The sequence below is a fragment of the Adelges cooleyi genome, unplaced genomic scaffold (genome assembly GCF_023614345.1).
Source record: "Adelges cooleyi isolate 19-005CV unplaced genomic scaffold, UGA_ACOO_1.1 ACOO_flye_CR_arks_rails_tigmint_CR_PRNA_404, whole genome shotgun sequence".
In the NCBI taxonomy this organism is placed as follows: domain Eukaryota; kingdom Metazoa; phylum Arthropoda; class Insecta; order Hemiptera; family Adelgidae; genus Adelges; species Adelges cooleyi.
In genome coordinates, this window is record NW_026096084.1 from 6,535 (window position 1) to 31,861 (window position 25,327).

The 25,327-nt window shown below is 28.3% G+C and overlaps 2 long non-coding RNA genes across 13 annotated transcripts; one reads left to right on the top strand and one right to left on the bottom strand.

Moving 5' to 3' along the window:
• Nucleotides 1–349: 349 nt before the first annotated feature.
• On the bottom strand, nt 350–12,481 carry LOC126841690 (uncharacterized). Of its 3 annotated transcripts, none has more exons than XR_007686237.1 (4): nt 12,362–12,481; nt 3,487–3,588; nt 3,293–3,407; nt 350–949 (listed from the first exon to the last, which is right to left on the bottom strand). It is a non-coding gene; the product is annotated as an uncharacterized LOC126841690 (long non-coding RNA). The 3 variants fall into 3 exon arrangements; XR_007686238.1 differs by lacking the exon at nt 350–949 and adding an exon at nt 957–3,177; XR_007686236.1 differs by lacking the exon at nt 350–949 and having other exon boundaries at nt 957–3,407.
• On the top strand, nt 10,160–21,989 carry LOC126841689 (uncharacterized). 10 transcript variants are annotated; one of them, XR_007686235.1, is made up of 12 exons: nt 10,160–10,395; nt 17,369–17,453; nt 17,513–17,596; nt 17,672–17,740; nt 17,805–17,911; nt 18,772–18,856; nt 18,915–18,995; nt 19,148–19,334; nt 20,486–20,758; nt 20,849–20,987; nt 21,303–21,493; nt 21,586–21,989. It is a non-coding gene; the product is annotated as an uncharacterized LOC126841689 (long non-coding RNA). The 10 variants fall into 10 exon arrangements; XR_007686229.1 differs by having other exon boundaries at nt 17,801–17,946; nt 21,586–21,988; XR_007686230.1 differs by having other exon boundaries at nt 17,801–17,911; nt 18,915–19,074; nt 21,586–21,988.
• The last annotated feature ends 3,338 nt before the right edge of the window (nt 21,990–25,327 follow it).

The following is a 25,327-nucleotide window of genomic DNA, read 5'->3' on the forward strand; positions in this document are numbered from 1 at the left end:
TATCTAAAGGTTAGACGGTTCAGAATTAAGTGTTTGGCGTTGTTTACTTTACGGGTTTAATAAGCAATGATTTAAAACATAAAGAAAATCTAGAAATCATTCGGCTAAAATATCAAATATCAGTAGTGTACTGTTACGGTGCAGTGGTGTACTGTTACGGTGCAGTGCAGTGAATGAATCACACACGACTGTCCGCCTTTTAAGGCTTAATTAAGGAATCCAGACGTGGTAGGAAGTTACTCTGTATCAACCCTATAATTCCTAGAGACTATTTATGTATTTTTATAATCACCTGAAAATCAAAAGGGTTGTCGTACCTTAAAATCAAGTAACTAAACTCTCAAATTGCAACGTACAATGTTATTTATTATACAAATTTAACGACGAGTAAGAACTAAGTTATCGATTAAAATATTAAAATGAATAAAAAGCAGTATGTATATAAAGGTTTTACACTTGTTACCTGGGTCCGTGTTAATTCGGATATAAAATAGGCGGAGTGACACACACAAAGAATATAAAAAAAGAGCCGAACAATTATTAGGTAATTACTTGTTAGTAAATAGGTGTTGTATGGTATATATTAAAAAAAAAAAATTACATTTCAAAGTTGGCTTATTTCTACGTTTTATTATTAGTGTGGCACAAATAATGTGATGGTGCATTTAACAAGTTTTTTTTGAGAAAAAATAGTTTTATTAGTTTCATATTATAATACAAAAAATGCAATTAATTTATCCTAATGGCCATGGAAAAAAGTTGCCAAAAACCATAACCATATACAATGTATTCTTAAGTTAAGGATGCATGTGCTTTGGGGTTAAACATGTTTAAAATTAAATTAAATTAAATATTTACAGTTAAATTAAATTATAAAGCTACCTATAATAATTGGACTCAGGATTTTCCGCGATAGAGAAAATTATATTGTAAAATCATAACTCATAATCTGTAATATGATACAAAAAATTGTACATTTTAATATCTTGCTGATGGCTAACTTGCGCTTTATATTATAATGTGCTTTGTGTAATTAATAGCTTTATATTAAATATATTTACAATTAAAACTAAAAAATATAAAAACAAATAGGTAAATAAAAAAACATACTTTGAGTTAATTAATATAAATTGGAATGGAATAATCACATAATTTTTGCTTTTGCTCTTTTAGAGCGAAGCATTTAATTATTATATTATAACGTTTTGAAAAAAAAGTAATGTTTTAAGCTACGAAATAGTACGTTTAGGCAAAAACCAATTATCTCAATCGATTTGTCGCCAGTTTTACTCTAAGAATCGATGTCTTACTCAATTTTGTCAAAACTGGAGATTACACGTTCAGAATGGAAACATCTCATTAATAAGGAACGGGGCTTTTAAAAATCACAGCAAAGTACGAAAAACGAAGAAAACGGTCAACGCAACGGATTTACGTCGGTCACGGAAACGACGTTTCGGAATTTTAATCACTTTAGCCGACTGATTTATTAGAAAAGAAACGATTGTAATGATATTATATTATTCAAATGTACAATTCTTGATTCGTTATGTTCCATAGTCCCAATGCTCAAATGACTCCTATTATGAACATTAATTTTGATATATAAATGTTTTTTTTTAAAAATTTTAGACGTACTCGTGTGTAGTATGACTTACCAGGTTAGCAGACAGTGAAAATTAATTTTGCAAATCTATGGCCACTCGAATATTGTTATCAGAGTTAGGATTATACCGTCGTTTTTCTTATATACCAGCCGGTATGTTTTGACCAGAAACCGGGTGTGTATACAGAGTGAATAAAAAAATCAATTGAAACGGAACTCTAGAAAAATGTGTAATTTTTCCGAAATATAAGACGGAAAAATTACACATTTTTAATTGTCTATGCTTTATGTTGGCTACCATATATTACGGTCACCTTAAATGGTCAATTTGGTCACCCAAATATGGTACCAGTTGAAACCAATGGAATTAGTCTATTAATTGCCAAGGTAAGTCTAATCAAGTATTTTATTATCTGTTACCATAAACCGTTCAACATTTATTGTTAGAAGCCATCAGAACAACGAGATTTCCCAAGAGTCCCTGTGTGAATTTAATTGTTTTCTTGTGTGGCGCTTATGAGTGGGAAAAAGGCTGAGTGGTTTAAATTTTTCACCATGAATAACGATTAATTAAATATTTATTAAGTATAAAATAAAAAATAGAAAAAAGGTCTCTGTTACTATTTAAAAAAGCGTATGTAATAGTTATAAGTTGAATTCATTTAAATATGAAGTACAAAATAGTGTATCATTTTTAAAATTTTACAAACAGTTGTGGGTAGAGCTTAAATTTATACTTGTAATTGTAATTTACTACGAATCGTCGAAAAAAAATTGTTTATGTTAAAGGGCTAGAAGAATATCTCAAACACTAATGTAACTAGTTAGACTGGAAAATTTACATTTACACTAACATTGACTTATCTTATTGTTATTACAACTATAATAATTATATTTTCTAGAGTTCGGTTTCAATTGATTTTTTCATTCAATCTGTATACACACCCGGTTTCTGGTCAAAACATACCGGCTGGTATATAAGAAAAACGACGGTATAATCCTAATTCTGATAACAATATTCGAGTGGCCATAGATTTGCAAAATTAATTTTCACTGTCTGCTAACCTGGTAAGTCATACTACACACGAGTACGTCTAAAATTTAAAAAAAAACATTTATATATCAAAATTAATGTTCATAATAGGAGTCATTTGAGCATTGGGACTATGGAACATAACGAATCAAGAATTGTACATTTGAATAATATAATATCATTACAATCGTTTCTTTTCTAATAAATCAGTCGGCTAAAGTGATTAAAATTCCGAAACGTCGTTTCCGTGACCGACGTAAATCCGTTGCGTTGACCGTTTTCTTCGTTTTTTGTACTTTGCTGTGATTTTTAAAAGCCCCGTTCCTTATTAATGAGATGTTTCCATTCTGAACGTGTAATCTCCAGTTTTGTCAAAATTGAGTAAGACATCGATTCTTAGAGTAAAACTGGCGACTAAACACGATTATTATTTTCTACGTATTAATCAAATAAAAAATAGGTGTTTCGATTTAAAAAAAAATTAAGTTTTTTTTTTACAAAAAAAATGATGCTTCTTATAAATAAAATGTTCATTATTCTGAAATTTATAACCGTTAAGTTTAGCAAAAATAGTTATATATTTTCCAAAGAAAAGTGTCTTTATGTCTAACGAATAATTTTGTAAAGATTTGTTGTAAATACTTATTACGTACATCGTTTTCGTAAACCATATTTGATATTGCCAAGTTGTTTAATTTTGTAACTTCTAGTTTTCAATTGATATCTAGTTTAGTTCATCTGCTGTAATTTCATTGATCTTAATAATACCTAAATAAAAAACATAATATTTATGATTAATAATATTTGTATGCGTTGATTTGTAAAAATAGTTATAATTGAAAATTACTTTTATAGCGTTTTCCACTCTTCTGAACTATTGCATCCAGGTGACAAATTAACCGGGATAATCGTAGTGAAATAAAAAAATGCAATACAGTATGCCCCAATTCTGTAGGTTAAACAAAATAATATTCATTAGGAAAACATTATAAATAACTAAATAATAATAATAAATATAATAATTAAAATTAATTTTATGTTTAACAACTCTGTGGCTTGGTGCAAGAAGGGCCAATGTCAAAATTTGTTAATATGATTTAATAATGATTTGTTAATTTGTTTTGATAATTCAGCTGTAGTCTAAATTATACCTGCTGTAATATTACTCAAAATTCTTATCTTTTATTATCCACCTCCCGTCATCAGTCATTCTCACTTTCAAATGAATATAACTTTTGAACGGATGAATAAAAATACAAATTTTTTTTACCAATTCTTTTTTCAAAATTATTTTGAACAAAATGGCTATCTTGAAAAAAAATAAAAATATGTAATAAAAAATTTTAAAAAACTATTAAAAAAAGTAAAACAGGTAAGTGCAATAAAAACCACGGTGCTTATAGCGCAAATGAGTATAAATTATTAAAAATAAAAAATCTCAAAAATATTCACTAGAACAAAAGTTATTTCATTTGTCAAATCTTTGTGGGTCACCCCGTATACTATAAACGAATTAACGCAGGTAGACGGACAGCGATGTGCTGTTTTTATTAACACTAACACATAACGTTTAACGTTAATTTAAAATATATATGCGTTTCATTCCATTGGAATATCATCCTGTATACTATAAACGAATTAACGCAGGTAGACGGACGTATATTATATCTGTACGACGTTATTCTTTATCTATGATTATTATTATATTTTGTTTGGTACTTGTTATTATTATTATATCAGGCTTTCAGTAAAAAAAAATGTAATTTTTTAATTTAAACTGCCCCTACTTGCCCCCCCCTACGGACGCCCTTATCTGAGAGGTGGTAATTAGTTTTTGTGGAAATTCTCCTCATCTATACATTTTTAGTCAAATATGATTAAGTTAAAACTGTTTGTGTAATGATATTTTATTGAATACGTGTACAATATACACTATACGAATAATACTATGAATAATAAAATAATAGTAATATATTGAACTACGTTATATTTAATTAACGTGTTCAGAAAGCTGGAAGTGTCTTAATCGAACTATGATACTTTTTTGGAAAACTACAAACTTAAAAATAGTGCTTTTCAAAATACCTACATTTATTTCTTAGTGAGAAATTTGTTGAAAAATAAATAAATGTAGCACTAATTTTAAGCTTCAAATATTTTAGAATCCCAAGGCTCCCTCCCCTAATCTCCGCTAATAAACTGTCAAAACGTTTTTTAATGTATCTAAAAATAAAGTTAAAAATAAGTATAAACCTATATGTACATGCGCTTAATTTTATTCATTGAATTTGCACAAGATAGTATTTACCTTTATACATAATAAATAAATATATACTTTAATTGTATTATAATAAACTATATTTTAAGCCTTCATAGATAATTAACTTATAGCTAATAATAACGATTTTCAATTGATATTTGCAAATTTTTCTTAATTATGTTCAACATATAAATGATTTAATATTGGTTGTTTATACAAGATTACATTAGATAATATTATGCATTCAATTTTATAGCGTAAAAACTTAACTACGCAGAATGCGTTTAATCGTTCTATTGTCGGCGTTGTGGGAAAATATCTAATATGTAACCGAAAACAAATGATATTAAAGAGATACTATCACATTTGATTTTTAGAAAAAAAAACAGTAAAACGCAATCTGCGTGGATATATTTTGGTACAAATAATGTAGTTATTAACGAACGTTGTTGATGGTCTGATAAAATAACTGATTGTACAAATAAATTTAGTCTGGACAAAAAATTACCTACGAGTACATCAAACTTTTTAATAATTAGGTTGTAAAACGTCCTTTTAACTCCGAATCCGAAATCCTATTATTTGTACATCTTTTAATGCATTTTCAGATTCGTCAGTCGTTCAATTATTGCTCTGTTGACTGTTTGTCTGTAGACATTTTTTAAAAAGTTTATTCAGGTGTTAGAGGTCTACGGCGTTTATACAATTAAAGCATTATACGCTTTTATTGGGTATCACAAACGAGGCATACACATTACGGTCGATTGCAGTCGCGTCTTAATTGTATAAGGGTGTATCAAATATTGAATTAGTATAAGTTCAATTATACGCCTTTGCCTAATAATCAAAGAGCAGTAAAAAAATGCATTTACCATGTAAACATTAGGGCGGAATTGGTAATGAGATTCAAGCTTGTTACGGGGAAAAAAGTATTAAAGGGGATAAATAACGACAAATTGTCAGATCAAATAAAAAATAATATATTTATAAAAAATAAAACAGTGCGAGTGACGAGTGTTTCATACTTTTATAAAAATAAATACCAATTTTTTATTTTCTATACAATTTTTTTTTTGTATTATAGACCATAAATATTTCATACCTAATTAAAAATAAATACAAATACAATAACTTTTATTATTAAATTTCATTTTAAAAATCCAAAACAGCTTTGTTTAAAATTAGAATATTTACTATGAATTTGTGTTACATCACTGTCGATTCCATGTGGTATGCAAAACGAAAAACCATAACAAATTAACCAACTATATAAAATATTTAGCACATAAAAGAAAGATGTAAGCTTTGATATAATATAATATTAACAGTGAAAACTAATTACCAATCTAATGCATTTGATTTGGATATTGCGATTTAAGAGAGTTGTACAAACAGAACTACTGATGAACAGCTCTAATAATTAATAGAAGGTGCAGAGTTAGACTTTAAACAATGTTTAAGAGAAATATATTTAGTTATTATTGAAACCACGAATACCTTAGGTAATATTGATCTTTTTTTGTATCATAACTTTAATAAATACTATAAAAAAGTTTAATTAAAAAAATTAAGAAAAGGTGAAATCGTAAAAAATTCATCCAAAAGCACTTACGATTTTTTTTAAATTTCATGTAGAGGAAACCAAAATAAGCATATAAAAGCTAACTATAGTTTACTAAATACTAAATGCTATTAGAAATATCATTTGAAAAATTCAATAAAAGTTGAAAAAACGTGATTTAATGGTGAATTATAAATTTAAAACAACTTCCGTAGCGCAGAGTAAACGTTCTTAACTGGCTTTAACTGTTTGTATTTTTTTATCTAAGGTATTTATTGAGCTGTACTACTGGAAGTTCATTGAAATGTTTTTTTATTAAATTGTAAAACACATTCGGCATAAAAAAAAAATCGATCAATATTTTGGAGTACAGCTCGGTCATAGTTGGTTTGCTTATATAAAAGTAGTAAAATTGTAACTTTTTAGTTAATATACTTAACCTGACAACTTTCCAAGAACTTACAGCAGTTTAAAGTTAAATTTGGAACATTTAAAATTGTTTTTATAATTTTCAAAAGGGAGTAGTAACCTTGTAACCTTGTAGTTATTTATTTGTTATGAATATATCTATATATATATATATACAATTACATATTTTAAACACGTAGCGGTCTTAACTTATAGGCCCTAATAATAGTACAAAAAAGGAAGTTCCCACAAAAACGGTATATTAGTATTCTAACATCCGAGTTCGGTCTCTCCTGAAATAGCCATTCCGGGTTCACACTGAAAGAAAATTCGTATTCGCGTAGATGGCTGTCAAACGCCGAATATAGAAACCGCCTGGAGTGCACAAGCGGAAATCACTTCTCAAAGTACATTTATATACATTGACAGTATAGCTGTGGTCGATAGGGATAAAACCAAGTTGTATCAACAATTTTAAGTCACCGTGTAGAGCTAATAGTCATACAGTAGGTAATACGAAAATGAAATACTTTTATAAGAAGAAAATATGTCATTTCCACTGATATTCAGTAATAGCTTTTCCATTGTTGACAATTGAAATTGAAATAAACTGTCATCGTAGTAAAATGTTAGCACAGTAGGGGAAATAAGCAATTACACTATATTGATTGAAGTATGAAAAAGTTTAAACGAAATAAAATCGCCTACCACAATATGTAATACAGAACGACGTAAGACTCATTTTCTAGGAAAATGTTTTTCCCCTAAACTTTGAGGTAAGTATTTTACTATATTTTTCAATACGAAAAAAAGTTTTGCATTTATCGCTTATGATAAAAGAAGTATGGACTTCATTTTTTTCAAATGAGAACATGTGTTTTTAGTTCCAAAAATATGTAGGTTTGAATTTTGAATTTTCATCAATCTGTTCGTTTGCTATGACATTACAAAGATTTGAATTTAAGATCAATATTTCAATATTCGTTTGGTTTCTACAACAGTAGTACAATAGTTTTCCATTAAATAAAAATATTGACCCCCGTCGATAACACTTGTCACCGTCACTGTGCTTGAATATGTAGATAAGGTCCACTTGTCTATCATTATTACAAAACGTTTCATTATGTCTAGTTATTGGGTTCTCACATACAAAACAATGCGAACATAAATATGAATTTAGCAAACCGAAAACATATGATAATTGTAAGAGGAAATGTAATATATTTGCAAAGCATATAGCAAATTAACAGATTGACGAAAATTATAAAATTCAAACGCTAACATTGTTTGTCTACATATTAATGGAATTAAAAACATGTGATCCATACACGCATTACGTATAATGGATGAAGATAACTAACCTAACCTAACATACAAACATAGGAAAAACATTATTATTAAAACATTCATATTTTCTGAGACAATTATTGCCTTACATCAAATGGATACACTCTGTATATGTGTTATGGTAAGTTGTATATAGTACTGTCAAATTAAGATCAGTAACACAAATTTAATATAATATGTAACATAAACTGCAACTAAATAAAAGACTTTTACAAAAAAAAACACTGATTTGTTTATTTCTTGCTTCTTGCGTGAAACACAAAAGTATTTTTTTCATGGGAAGTCTATAAGGTTCTATATGATGGTGGTGATCCATTTTGTGTAATTCCGGCGATACTGTTTATCGCATGCAAGCGTTATCACCAGGGTCGTTTGACGATATTAAATTATGTTATGTATGATTAAATATCAATATCCTTCATGAAATTAATTAAATCACGATTTAACAACATGTTATACCGGTAATACTATGTACTGCATATTAATGAACGGGCGTTCGTGAATTGTCACCTTCCATATTAAATTTAAAAACTAAGCCTCCGAAATGTTAAAACAGTTATAGGAAACTAATTTATTAGCTGTACCCGGTAGTAGAAAAAAATTCAAATATGTGTAATAAGTTGTAATAGAATGTGTTATAAATTATGTTGAGTTGATATTATTTTAAAACGTTGACAGTCTTTTGATCCAGTCCTATCGTCTGAGGTTGCGTTAAATATTAGCCCTTTGAGTGTTTTTTGTTTAATGTGTAATAGAAGAAAAGCACGGGGAAGCGGCGGTGAGTGGATATTTTAAATAAGTATGAAAACGTCTCTTAATCGGGGTGTGCATGTGTGTTTGTTTACTACAAGGGCTCAACTTCCTGCCTCTAGACTTACTATTACACAGTGTTATAATATAGTATACAGTACATACCTTGTCGTGGAGTTACTCGAAGCTCTATGACCTTGTCGATATTCCTTGAGTATGTGATCTTGATATGTCGAAGTGAACGTTGTTTTAACGCGAATGTTTTCATTCATAAAATATTTCAGACACTGGTGTTTTAACGTTATCTTACGACCATCTGTTTCTCGTTAAAGTGTAATTCAGTACACGGTCTACCAATGGTTTTATAATAATCAATGCGCTTGTCAGAAATAACAACGTCTACTGAGTTATTATAAGCCGACTACATTCCTTGCTGATCAAAAATAGTCACATGGGTGTAATAGGATTGTTCGACCGCTAGAATTAATGACCTTTAACGACACTTTTAAGAGGTATAGGTATAGGTATATGTATGAACGAAACAACAACAGTGTTTTTATTGCTTAATAATGACACGTGTGTGATAAGAAACTCGTACGGTTTTAAGTAATTGAATTGTAATGAGTATAGTATTTTCATATATCGCTACGGACTCGGCGTATGTATGTGTAAGGATAATAAGGAAGGATTATGTTATTGGTGGCCGCGGCGGACTGATAACAGCTACCCGACTTTGGCGTCCACACAATAAGGAGATGAAGGTTGTATGAGAGATGTGAGAGAGCAACTGCGCTTCGCTGCGCTGTAGGCTGCTTAAATAGTGCGTTTTTGTGTTGGTTAAGTTCGTGTCGAGTCGTGTGTCCGACCCCTTCTTTAATGAACTTATTGTTATGAAAATGTTACACCTGTAATGAGTATGTACGCTATCTATTAGAGTATTTAAAGTTTATTGAAATTATTCAAAGAGGTTCTATATCACACTACGCGCGTTGTATATTGAATAATAATAACATGATAGTTATATAAAAATGTCACATATAGTATGAATTTGAATATATAATATGTTATTACAAAATTATAGTTTAATAAATATAGTTAAAACTTAAACATATGATTTATGTTACTACAAATGTTTTGTGTAAACACCACGCGTAGACTACCAAAGGGATGTGGACGACACGAAAACGAGAATCAGAACGGGTGAACCCTTTTTTGAAATTTAACACCACCACGACCCTTCCCTTACTAGCTGCAGTCTCCCAGGGCAGTACCCGACAGTCTGTTATTAAATGTTAACCGAGCCGCACGCACACTCCGGTTAGGCAGTCTGTTAGCCGCGTAAATTTCGAAATTATGTCTACTTTATAATTTGGTCGACAACGAGCAAACTTTGAACCATCAGTTATCAGCGGTCCTGTTAAAAGTAAACGGTAAGTAAATCTCACATCGTTTTATATTTTTTATGTGCTAGTGTTGTATAGTTTTTTCTGGACCAATTACGGTGATGAGACAACGTCTGTCTATAATAATTTGTTTCCATGGTTACTTATATCGTAATAATAATATAATGAAAATATTTTCAAATATTTGTTAACTGTTGATTCATAAACATTAGTGACCTAGAAATTTACAACGGTCAAAGTTTATGATCTTCTCTGTTTTTGGGTTTTCCTTAATATAAAAAAACTTTGACTACAGATTTTTTTTTAAAAAAACCGTACATGCTCTAGATCTATCTTCAGTCTAATATTCAGACCTTCAGTCCTAAAACTTAGAAACAAAGGAAAACATTTCTACCCCTTTTTTAAAATAAAAGTTTTATGATATAAGGTATAATAATATTTTTTTTAATAATACCACGTATAAAAGATAAAGATATAGCGACATAATCAGAATAAACAAAAATATTTAAAAAAAAAAACTATGCAGTCACAATCAACAGATTTAATTTTATAAAAATGATTGTGTTTGTTTAAAATGTATAATAATGTAATTTTTCAAATGGTTTTTTAAATATTTTTTCTATTTTTGTGACTGGACTCACGTTTACCCTGCGTTACTACTCTATACAAGTGTTACACCGCTGCTACTCTGGCTCTCCTGGACCCAGTTTTTCAAATTTACCTCAAATTCCCAAATATACTTCTAGAATATTTATTTAACATAGTAAAAACAAATTCCTTTTTTATTTATAATATACCGATAATATATACCGAGATTTGAACCACGGCTAGTGCGTAGAAACACTGCACAGTGGTCTAAAATCAAAAAACGGTGGCCAAAAATAAAAAAATAAAAATGGAAGATGTAATTTTTTTTTTAGGTTGTTACAATACTACTTAAGTTCTCTGAAAATTAAAATTAGAATTTAAAATATTGATTTGAAATTTTACTTACGAGTTGTTGAAGTTGGAAGAATCGAAAATAATTTGGTTGCTAATTCACGATTTTTATTATAATATATAATTATTTAAATTTTTTGGTAGTTAATTATTTTTTTAGGACAATTACATCATACTCAATCGTGATTTAAATGATTTTTTTCATCTAGAATGCATTTTACCCGGTGCATATTACAATTAGTGTAAAAACTCTTATTATAAAATCAAAAGATAACAACATTTTGCAGACAATATGTTATCGAATTAAAAAAAAATAATAGGAAAAAAGTTAAAATTATTTTGAAAAAGTAAAAAAAAGGTGATTTAAATCTTTAAATATTAGGTTTATAAAAAAAAGCTATGACATTGTTTCCAAAATCTTGTTATCCCCTCATTTTCGTTATAGGTATTTTGGTTTTAAATCGACAAGCAGCGATGGAACGCAATATGTGTAGGTATGTTTTAACGCTGGCAAATAAGATGTAATCGACGCGTCATAATGGGTACAATTTAAAATTATTAAACATAAATGTTGTCTTCTATTCTACTATACTGTTGTCTACTGTTGTACTAAAACATAAATAAAAAAATTCTCAAAAAGAAACATCACAAATTTGCAAATATTTTAAGAGTAAACTCTAGTATAGGGAAAGAATAACCCGGTATATACTATGGTAAAGAGGAGCGAAAACTTTGTTTATTAAATAGCAAAATATATGCAACAAATGACAAAAATCTATTTTGTAGCCATTTTAAATATACCATCTAGTTTTAAAAAGAAAAAATATTAAGTTTTTCTAGTTATACAACTTTAATTTTTTAAACGGATTTAAATTTTGTTTCATGTAGCTTACTATTTTCTCTGTTCGAGCTAAAATGCTGATTTTTGATGAAAAGTTATTAATAAGTAAAAACTTAAATGCTTTAATGACATTTTAAAAACAAAAATAAAAAATAGAAAATTTGCCGGTTTTTGTTCCATTTAATTTTAAGGTATTTAAAATAAAAGTCTTACTTGAAGTCGTGACTGATGTCGTATTCTTTTCTGTCTGGTATAACCATCGGGTGATATCGGATAGCTAACTGATGGCAGAAAATTTTATCCACTCTTGTTAAAGTTCCAACATTGACTACAACGCCTTTATCGGAAAAATTGAATATATGTACCGCCTCTGGGGTAGAGTAAGCGCGTAGAGCTATTTTTATCTGCGCGCATTACTCTACCGCACTCCACCTCCCATCGTACCCTTTAACGTTTAGTAGCTTAAAAAGTAATTATCAAAATCTAGTTATCGACCAGTCAACATTTTCATCAAACTAATCTTAGTAAAATGGCTATCTTGAACTAAAAAAAAAAAATAAAAACATTATTTAAAAAAGTAAAATAGTTAAGTGCAATAAAAAACGTGTTGCTTGTAGCGCAATTGAGTATAAATTGATAAAAAAAAAAAAATAAAAAAATAATATTTTTTTCGTAACGTACTTATATTTGCAACAATTTTTTTAATGCTTTTAATCTGAAAATTCTATTTGTTATCATTAAATGTTTTAATATAATAAAAACATATTTAAAAAACCAGTGCAGTGGGGTCGGGGCATAGTGGGGACGGGGAGGTCACAGGTTTACAGGAATTTTTAATTTTGAAAGTGATAAAATCACTTCCGAAAAACTCCTTTGATGCAAATCGGTAGTTAGATTTTCAAGCCAGTACAGTCCAAACCAAGCACAGTATAAACCAGCAAAGTTAGAAAGTATTAAATTGAGTGCATCTACTGTTTTTTTTGCAAAAACATAGTTGACCAAATAACACATATACTTGTTTGTCTTGTTATTTTACTATATGTCAATAAAAATAATAATACTCGGAACGACAGCGGATTGACACTCCAGATCAATGTTAAATCAATAACTGATTGTCGAATTACCGAATACCGACTACGTACAAATGTCATCACCCCCGACCTCTCTCTCATACACCATGGCCGGCTCGGTCCGATAAGGGGTTTTTCGTTCCCACCTGTACCGTGTACATGAGACGATGAACAGTTGATAACGCGACCAGGCTAATCGCTATAAACGTTTTCAAATAAATGTTCACTTAAAAATTACAAAATAAAAAACCGATTATCAATAAACAATATTATTTTAGTTTTGATTTTTGCAAAAAAAACTCTAATATTTTTGTATTAAACTTTTATCGATTATCACTTTACAAATGTCATAATACCTGAAAAAAAAATTGAATTTGTGTAAAATAAAAGTCAAAAGTGGTACTTGAGTACAAAACTTAGTAGTATCATTCTACATAGGTCAACATAAAATTGTTTTAATTATTTGATACATTTTTTTTTAAGATTTTAGGTCTGTTTGTTAAAATATACGCAATCTGCGAAAACACAGTTTTCAGGCAATTAAAAAAAAACTGTAGTGCCGAATTTTTTTTTCCGTTTTATTAGTAATGAATACATATGAGTTCTAACTACTGGCAAATTTTCAACCCAAAGGTTTTAAAATTACGGCTAAAAACCCCGAAAAACAAAAAAACTTGTACCCCCCTAGGGAGGTGGGAAATGGGTATAGTTTAAATTTGATACAACTGACGTATGCGGGCATACCAAATAATTATTTCTTATACATCTCAACTCGATCCGACTCTTTTTCTCGAAATCATAGCCAGTAAAAGTTCTAACTTAAAAACTCGTACGTTTTTTTTTTGTTTTTTCAAATTTCGTCTGTAAAGAATTAAACTTTTTCAACTTTTACCCCCCCTCCCCAAAGTACAAACTAGATAAAATTTGTGATTTATAGAGTTGCTATTCGAAGGAATTGGTCAAGTATTAAAAAAGTTACAGTGTATACAGCGAAAAAAAAGCCCACATCAGAGTAAAACCAATACCTTCTCGCTTTGCATCGAAGTTAAAAATTAAAGGTTACAATAATATTTATGGAAGACTATAGATAGGTTATTTTTATACAAAGTAGAAGACTATAATAAGTTCTACGTTTTAATAAGGAAATTAATTATTATTTTTTTTTTTTTTAAATCTTTTGTTGCATCAAATTTATTTTTTGCTTTACTAAAATCAAAACCTAGTTTTACGCCATAAGAAATAATCATTGGAAAAAAAACAATTATATATTTAATGTTGATTAATATAATGTATCACACCAAATCTAACTTAATTTATTATTAAATTACAAACGTATTTGTTTAATACAAATTCACAACGTTTTATGAGCGTATTACTTAATATTTTTATGTTTTTATTAAATTTCGACCATGTTGATTAATTTACCGGTTAATTTATATGAGCTTCATGGTATTATTTTTAATTTAAATAATTTTGTCTATGAGTAAAAGCCATTTTAGTTAATATAATAGTACATTTTTTGTCCATCGCACAGGCTGAACCAGTAATCCGATAAGTAATCTGAAAACAGATTTGAATTTGTCATGAAGTTTACTTGAGATCGGTCAGCGTACTTTTTTGATATCTTATTCCTACTACGCATAAAACACGTTTGAACATTTTATAAAATTTTAAATTTTAAAATCAAATTTGGAAAGGGTTAAAACTAAAAATTGAAAAAAGTGCTCTGACCGATCTCAAGTAAACTTCATGACAAGTGAATTAGTAAATTCATATCTGTTTTTTGATTGCTTATCGGATCAATGGTTCACCCTGTGCGTTGGACAAAAAATTATGTGTTTTGGCTGAAAAAAACGGTCGGTATCCAGGGGCCTTAAGCTGCGTGACGTTTTGGAGTTGCAGTAGGAGGAGAGGGATGTGGGTAACTTTCGGAGGGTAATGCATAGCAGCAATGCATCCCACCTGTTGCCCAGCGTTATTGATTTATTGCGGAGAAACGCACCCTACTGGTTTGACTTCCATTTATGGCTTTGCAGTTCTGGTAATATAATAATTGCATAATGATTTATACAGGGTGGCCCACAATTATTTGACAAATGAAAAAACTTTTGTTCTAGTGAATATTTTTAAGATTTTTTTTTAAAAATAATTTATACTCATTTGCGATATAAGCACCACGGGTTTCATTGCGCTTACCTGTTTTACTTTTTAAAATTGTTTTATTACATTTTCAATTTTTTTTCAAATTGAATTCATTTTATTCAAAATAATTTTTAAAAAAGAATGGGTGAAAATCTCAAAAATATTCACCAGAACAAAAGTTATTTCATTTGTCTAATCATTGTGGACCACCTTGTATATGAATAGTTACAAAACTCAAATATGCAATTAAATATTTTAATAAATAACTAATTTAGTAAAGTTTAAAACACGAATTACGCTACTAATTTGTATTTAAAACACTGTTGTTTTATTTGTTAGTATTTACTGTGGTTTGATTTAGTATAACATTACTCCTTAAAGTATAGTTCTAGAAGTATCGCCCCAATTTGTTAAGTAGATTTTTATACAAGAAACTATGTTTAACATTTTTTTCTGTAATGTTGATTTAGAAATTGAGTTAAGTATACTTGATTTAAATATTTTATCTTTATTTATAAATAATTAAACTTAACTGCTCTTGAAGATTTTTTTTTCTTTGATGCGGAGCTGAAAAGTTGTATTTACAATGATGTGTTTTTATTTATTTATTTTTTTTGTGTCTACCGGTCTTCTAAGCCACTTATCCGATTTTTTCGTATAGCAACTCTAAAGATTAGAAGTCGTAGCTGTTTGATAAATTTAAGAAGTGTATCCCTTTCCCTTTAAAAATGTATGTTGATGGTGTGTGCAAAGTATTCCGCATTGATACATTTTCCTAAAAACGTTTAATATCTTATAAAATAATGTAATTTAATGTGGAATTTAATTCAAAATAGTCTCTCAGCTCTGCATCGAAACTAAAATGTGATATTTGTGGTTGACACCGGCTAACACATTTTCATGTTAACAAAAATTGTTAAAATTAATTAATGTGGCAGATAAATTATCTGTTATATTTTGAAACTATCCTATTTTTTTGTATACTTCAAATAACAATTTTATTACCCATAAGGATTTGACCTTTCTGATATATATCTTCTGAAAATTATTATTTAAAAATAAATCCTTTTCAGAATCAACATTTGTTCTTCAGCGGTGTATAAGACTTTACTCTAATGATCATAATAGGGTATACCCTACAATTGTCAAAGTTAATCTCATACTATAATAATAGATGAAGTCCTAGTGTTCTATTTCTCACTTTGTTTAACGCACATAGTATTATATTGTTTAACAAATCTTTTGGACTTTATTTTAAAAAACAATGTATTTTGTTTCCGTAAAACTCTTGGAATGTTTATCAAACCCGGTTTTGACTTAATTAAAAATGATAATATTATATAAGCTAAGCACTTAGTTAAAAAATCGATACACATTTTATTTGTATTTACATCATCAATGTGACTTAGAAAATAATAAATATTATGTTATTATTTAACAAACAGCTAAGCAACTATGGTTATTATAGTTAAAAAAAAAAGTTAAGTATTTCAAAAACCCTAAACTACAAAAAATAATTAACTTTATTGTTTACGCGTATTTTAGTAGCAATGCTATCATTGTCAGGGCTTACAACAGATTTGGTCTGAACTTTTAAATATTTGGTTATTTTAATTCTTATCCATCATGTTATAAGAGGTTAGTGAAGTGTGGTGAAACCACCATTATATTTATATACCATTCGGTTCAGAAGAATGAATAAAATTTAAAGACAATTTGACGACAGTCAGTTTTGGTTCAAACAATGCTTTTTTTGGACTGTGATTGGTTTAGAATATGCAGATTTACACTGTACTAATTTTTTGAATAGATTTTTATTTTAAGTTATTACTAAAACGTTTAGTTAAAACAGCGATAGATATTTTGTTTATACGCGAAGCTATTAAACGTCCAAAGATGATATTTACAAATTATAATGTAAAAGTTCGAATTTATCATATTTTAACAAGTTTAATGACAAAAACCTTATAACTGTAAATAATACGTTATTATTTTTTTGTTTTTGCAGGAACCTCATTTACAGCCGTCAATTCCTGGGGGTCCTGCTGAAATACAACATTTCTCATTATTGGATTAAGACAGTTGTGGTTATAGTTAGTATAAACGAAATTACTGATAATTTTAAAATAATAATTGTTTTACCTTACCTTAGGAAACTTGAATAATGGCAACCGATTCTTACAATTTTCACTGACTGGCAACATATCTTCTGTTTTTAATTTAATAATCGTTCGTGGTAAGTATAGCCATAAATAATGATGATTAAAATAATTATTAATTTTTGTATTTTTTTAACGAACATAATTTACAGCGACCAATTTTTGTGACATGCGCTGAGTGGCTACAAGTCATCTTTTTTTAATTAGAATAGTCGTGTTTGGTGAGTATATACATAATAATTGGTTATTGTAAAATTTTAACTTTTTTTTTCTTCCCCCAGGAAGTATTTATTTATAGCAACCAATCTTATAGCTGCTCATTTCAACTATTGTAGTTATCAAATGGAGTATTTGCTGTCAATTCATAATCTGGAATAATTAAGAAATTACAAGTATTTCAAAGAATTCAATATTCTTTATGATTAAGGTTATAATATATCAACCTAACAAGATGTGGATTAAGTGGAAATTATAATTTGTTTATATACTTGTAATAAAATATTTGTTCATACATTCCAATACTTTTGAATATATTCTCCTAAATATATAAAAAAAAAAATTAGAAAAGGCAGAGTAAAAAAGGAGGAGAGTAACTACTCCAAAATTAATTTACTCAAAATTGTTTGTTGCGCCTTGGTTCCAAAAGAAAAGTCTATTTAATTAAATTGTATTTTTCATGGTCTCTTCGGTTTATTTAAAATCTATTCTAGGAGAGTTACTAATTTAAGGGAATGAAAATCCCTTTTACTGTTTTCTGCGGTAGGTAAATAGGGTTCCAGAAAAAAATGTTACCTAAAAACCATATCATAAAAATTGATCGGTTTTTAAAATAAACTGTGTACAATATCTAAAAGTTAACATTTAAACCTTAAAAAACTACCTAAGTGTACCTCAGGAAACTCTGTCTTATTTTAAATACGTTTTTATTCATCTTTTATTTAGAATGTACCAATGGGTTAAAATACTTTTTAGAAGTATCTTTTTACAAGACAATATATTGTAACTGTTACGCTCTAAAAATACCCTAGAAAAACTTTTACAACAAATATTTCATAGAAAAAGTTACTAGTTAAAAATACATTTTTTTAATTTAAAGCCCTCTACAGACAAAAGTTTTATTCGTGACGTGATATGCAAAAAGCATATCCAAAGTTTATGAATGTTTGTTTATCAATAATATTAGAATACATTTAACGTGCTTTTAAGTAATCTAAATTTTAGTTCTTGTCACTAATATTCCGTCTCTTTTTAGATTATACCGCACTATCAACACTAAACAATTAAAGAATAACATAAAAATAAGTTACAGTGGTTACAGACAAAAAAATCATTATAAAGTATGGTTTAATGTTATAAATTATATTAATAACTAACTAACTTAGAAAATGATTAAAGGTTATACATTATAATGCGAAATAAATTGGATACTCAACGTTTCTGGGCTCATAGAAGTTATTTAAGTACACACTTATGTTGGTCTGTTATTAAATAATACTATCTATAATATAATCGTTTTACTTTTGGTGTGTACATGCATATAATAAATATACATATAGTATATTTAATCTATGGTACATGTAAATATGCACTCCACAATGCAATATTTTAATTTGGTTTGTTGTTTGTAGGACACTGGATTAAAAGTGGACGCCTTGCAAAGAGCTAGTGGCCGTCTTTGTTAAATCAACCGATTTATGGAGCGCTTTCCATGCAGCTTATAACAATTAAAAAACTGGGAAAGCTACCTATCCCTAAGAAAAGATGCTTGGAATTGGGAATACCACTCAAAAAATTCTTCGATGCGAATTTTAGATGGTAATATTATTAAATATCAATATAAATTACAATATAGACATTAGGTATATGTGTTTATGGTGATAGGTTGTATGTATTTTCGGAAGACATCAATTTTCTCGAAAAATAATTAAAATTGTACGATTACTTAGCCGTCTACAGTTATAATAAAATAAAAATTGTTTGATGTTTGATAGAGTCCCACCAACCTAATCTAAAAAACAAAACTATAAAATTGACTCGAAAAAAAACGAAATTTGGAATATTATGGCTGAATTGGAACAATGAATGTTTTGAGAATGAAAAAAGTGAAATAAGATAGTTAAAGTTTCCAAGTAAATAAACACACCCCTGGACCTCATATCCTCGAAATTGGGCTTATTGAATTATCGGATGAATGAAAAACTAAACGTTTTAGAATCTGACCTTTGAGTAATTAAGCAGAGGATAACTAAAAACAACTTAAAAAAATAACAATTTTTTTTACAAAATTTCAATAATGAAAATGACACTATTTGCCAAATCACCCTTATAACTAATATATAAGCAGTTAGTGATACGTAGTTATAATATTATCTAATAGACTGGGCCAAAAAAAATGGTGCAATCGGTACAGTAGTAAACAAAGAAGATATTAGACTTTTTTCATTTTTTTTTTTGTACTATTATAGTTATTAGGCGGGACAAATTTAATGTATTTTTCAAAATTTTAACACCATCCCTTATGCGTTAAAACCATATCAACTTTGGATTTTTAAATGGTAACCCCCAATTTTTTTTTGATGATCGTGTTTATTTTTTTTAAATTTAATTTTAGGCGTAAAAACTAGGTAAATCGATTGAGTAGTTAACGAGCTACACAGTTTTAAAATTAAAGGGAGTGTAAAAAATAAATTAAATATCTTGGAGACACTAACATATTAAGGTGACACTTGACTGCTCTCTGTTATTATTTATTGACAATTAACTTTGACAATAGCTATAGTAGCGTTTAAAAATCATAACCGTACCAAACACTATTTACTTTAGGTAAATAATTCACCGATAGTAAATAATAATGATAACCGCTATATCGACTGACAAATATACCACCACTACACACTTTTACATTTATTTTATAAAATAGTAGGTATGTTTAATTTGTTATCAATACCTTGTGTATATTTTTCCAGCATTTAGCAATTATATGTTTTGGTTAATTTGACACATTTTGTTTATTCATGCGATTTGTACGTCTTAATTTCATAGTATATTATAATAATATAGTATCATAACTTACTAGATCTATGAACTTGTCAACATTTATTGTGTTTTAAATAATAACATTGATATTAAATATCCATAATCAATGTGAATACCAAGATGGAGTTTTGCTCAAGTGACAAGTCTATAAAACCTATAACCTTACTTATAAAATGTATGCACATCAAATATCAAAATTAAAGGTACTTATAATAATAATATGTTATTTAAAATAAATAGAGTAATTTGAATTATGCTTGATGATATTTTAATTGAAACTTTTATTCTTACAGTATTATGTCTTTGTTCTGAGAAACTTATAAATGTGTAGTTTTGTGTTTTAATATATTGGTATCTGAATTCAAAGAAAAAATATAAAATTTTTTATGAAAAAATTGAATCTTCAATCATCATTTACTGAATCAACAATAGGTAAGATAATGTATTTATTAATATAGGTGTATTGTATAAGTACATTTTTTTATTAGAAAAATATAATTAATCGTTTTTCATTATTCATGAACATATAAAATGTTTTTAAATAATAAGTTTTTTTGGATTACTTATGTTTATCATACTTAATATGTTTAATTAAAATGCGTTACTTAAAAATTAACGTTTGACTTAAAAATTATCATACTTGTATAATTATAAAAAATATATGTGTATACTGATATTTGTTGCTTAACCATATAATTATTTAAGTATCTAAGGAACTTATTTAATTTTTTTAATTATATGTTTCAGTATGTTCAATATTAATATGGACTATCTCAACTTAAATTGATATTTGTTATTGTCTACAACTACACTACTACCAACGTCAAATTTGGTGTATTATATTATTGTAGTCAATCAGTCTAATCTTATTCCATCAATACATTGTCAAATGTTGTGGTATTCAATTTTCAGTAAATTTATAGGTGTTTTATTTTAAGGTAAAATATATAAGATCATCAGTTTGCAATAATTTAGTTAATTTCTATGAATTCATCTCTAACAATTTATTTTTATTATTATTTTTTTTTAGTTACTGTGGCACACTATTGCAGATAACGAATTTCCATTAAGTCAGTAAGAAGAAAAAGATGGATTCACAAGTTCAAATCAAATATTAGACAACTATATATATTTAGTTATTCGGCTAAAAATGTAATTCAATAAAATAATTTAAAAGTACTTTATCATTTTAAAAGTGACATAAAGTTTTTAAACACACATATACTTAACATATCTATAATTATTATACATTATTTATTAATTATTAATGATGAATTCTTTATTTAATATTAATTTAATCTAAAATGCTGCTGAGAATGTTAATATTTCTAAAATATGTTATTGTCTTAATCCAAATCTTGAAATTATTTTCATGATGGCATAGTTTTGGCATTAGCTATTACAGAATTTATTGACAACTTTCTAGTGGTTTACGATTAAGTTTTTATAAGTAATAAAGTAAATAAAATTATAAAACACAAAATAGAAAAAAAAAATGTTAACTATTGAATTAAGTGTAAAAAAGTAAATTGAATGAATATACTTATAAATATTTTTTAACTTAAATATGTAAATGGAGATGGATTTCTTCTAGTGGGAAATTATCAAACAAACTTTACTGTCCAAGGTAACTTCCTATAAATACATCACTATATACAGCAATATGTTGTACCTCTATTATTTACAAGTTAATTATAGATATGTTAATTTTATTTAGTCTTAGTTTTTCAATATGATTTAGCAAATAAAAATGTTTATTCGTATCTTATAAGCGTATTATTTATCTTGTTACTTGTTTTTTATTTTACTATTATCATAATAAACATAACATAATATAGTATTTAAATGTTTGTTAGTAATATTATTATTGAATTTTAAACTTATGACTGTTAAAAAAGCCATACAAAAACAAAAAAAATTGTACTTTTTCATTGTCACTCTAAATTTTTGTTTATACCTCGTACAACGAAAAAAACAATCATTTATTAAATAAAAAACATACTTTTACTCTTCATATTATGAACACATTAAAATAAGTAAGAATAGTCAATACTATGAAATATATACAGTATAATATAGTAGTGTAATATAATAAAGAGTTAATAAATAAATACAGCTTTTAATAATTAAAAATACTGAACTAGAAATAGTTAAAATTAACGCGTTACAACTTTAAATTATAAAAATGAAAATTTATTTTAGTGCACAAGTATTGGATGAACGTATTTCTTATGGAATCCTTTGTTATCTAAACATTTTAAGAAACACACTAGATGCCTTATAAAGATGTTGTTTGACATCTTAAGTACCTATCATAACCAGTTCAGACAAATGCTAAAATAGTTTCTGTACATATTAAGTTTAGTTTTTGTTTATTTCTGTATATATTCTGTACATATTATCTATTAACTGTATGTAATACAACATTATACTAAAAAAACAAAAAATTGAATGTTATTTATTAAAGTTTTTTTAAAAATATTTTCACTAACAGAATTAATAATTTGACTAGTTAAGACACCAGTACAAGTAACACTTATTAAGACCAAGACGCTAAATATTTAAAGTAAAAACCAAGACGCTAAATAACCATAATCATTGAAAAATTAGAATAATGAACTTTTTTATTAGTTTTCAAGTAGTCGTATTTTTATAATAATTTGTTCTGTGTTGATATTAATCTACACTAGTAACGAATCGTTTTGGTAGAACCACGGTATATACTCTATATAAGACCGTGATTAGACCACGGTAACCTATGGTTGAAATTGAAAAAAAAAACTATTTACTAGGGCTCATAATATTGTTTGTTAACAGCAGCTAATGCCTAATATTCAATACGTACAGGTACACCGCACCGCTAGGAACACTACAGAAAAAACAGATAAGAAGACATTACCCATATAATATTGTTATAGATTTATTATTAGTTCGTTTTCATTGTGACCGACGACCGTCAACTATTAACTTTAATCTACAACCGTATCGTTAATCAATCTTATTTTGTGAAACGTGAGATCCGGCGATAAACGATTTTTTTCTTTAGCTGTAAAACTTATAAAAGCATCTCATATAAGCTAATATTATAATATTGTAGTACTAAGCTATAACTTTAAAAGTACTTGTCTGATTTAGCTAGTTTTTACGCCTAAAATTAAATTTAAAAAAAATAAACACGATCATCAAAAAAAAATTGGGGGTTACCATTTAAAAATCTAAAGTTGATATGGTTTTAACGCATAAGGGATGGTGTTAAAATTTTGAAAAATACATTAAATTTGTCCCACCTATTAACTATAATAGTACAAAAAAAAAAAAATTAAAAAAGTCTAATATCTTCTAAGATATTGAGTGGTCCATAGTTAACCAATCACCCGGTATATTACAATTAGAGGAGGAGTGGCCGAGTGGGTAAGGTGGCAGTGTGTTAGCGCTTACTGTCGCCGGTTTGACACCCGGTCACAGGCACTCCGTTTGCTGGGCGAGCAATCGTCCGGTAAAAAGGAACCGCCATCCCCCTCCTCCGGTGACGGATTGACGACCCGTCCCGGAAGCGAATTCGTCAAGAAACCATCTTGATGGCAGCATTGGGCCTTAAAAGGCCCGCTAAGCTTGATGGTTTTATATATTACAATTAACTAAAAAGTGTTCTACTTATTGAAACCTACTCCTAGTTTTCCGTTACAAATGTTGGTCGTTTACGGTGTTTTGTACGCGGTCATCCGACCGGTGCACTACAGTGATAATTATTATGATTATTGCGTTTGATTTTGGAAATTGGGCGCCAAAACCAAAATAGGACTCCGACCGGTCACACTACTTGTTATGTAGACGATTTGAGGGGAAAAATGAAAAAAAAAATTTCTGTCGCCAACTAATTTTGGAATAATTGAGTTAAATTAAAAAAAATAAACTCCAGTACCTCAATAAACTACAGCACCGACTAAAACGACCAAAGGGCACCGGTCTCACTACTTTTCGGTTTACCCAAGGCGGTTGTGAATCACAACACGTGTTGGCAATATAGTAACGTTTACCGAAACCGGAGACCTCTGGTTTGACGGATTGACTTGTAAGTATACCGTCTTGAAAAATAATTGACTTGAGCGACGATTGACGGCGGGTGAGCACACCGCGGCACACGTGATCCAATAATACATAATATATTTTGTCAGCCAGACACCGCGCAGACTTATATGTAGACCTGTGTATATAGTTCCAAGTATATAAGTACTTGCACAAGACCGGTGACGTGTTAACGTATACAACGATTTGTTTTTAAAAAATCGATCAGCACATAAAAAAACACCACGACGTCGTCGTGTCGGCGATGATAGCGTAAAATCCTCTAAACAATATTTCCTTATAATAATATTACTATGACGTATCTTAAGACAATCTTAAGATCATGGGCCGTCGCGTACTACCGCACAGCTGAAAGAATATTGTGACACACACTGCAAAAGCAATTACTTTGGGTAAACAACGATTTGAAAAGTTGTAGTAACAAATCGAGTTTCGTTTGCTTAGAGTTGTTTTCTACTCAAATCTTTACTACTAACCTAACCGCCACCACGTGGTATAGGTAGGGTTAAGCGGGACAAATGTAAAAGCGTTTTTTTCAAATGTCAGTAAAAGTATTGAGTTAAAAGTAATTGTCGACGGTATCTAAAAATAGCTTCACTACATATGTTCTGTTGTATAACGGTATTAATAAAAAAGATCCGATAACATGCGATATTTCTACAAAATATATTTGCATAAAAAAACAA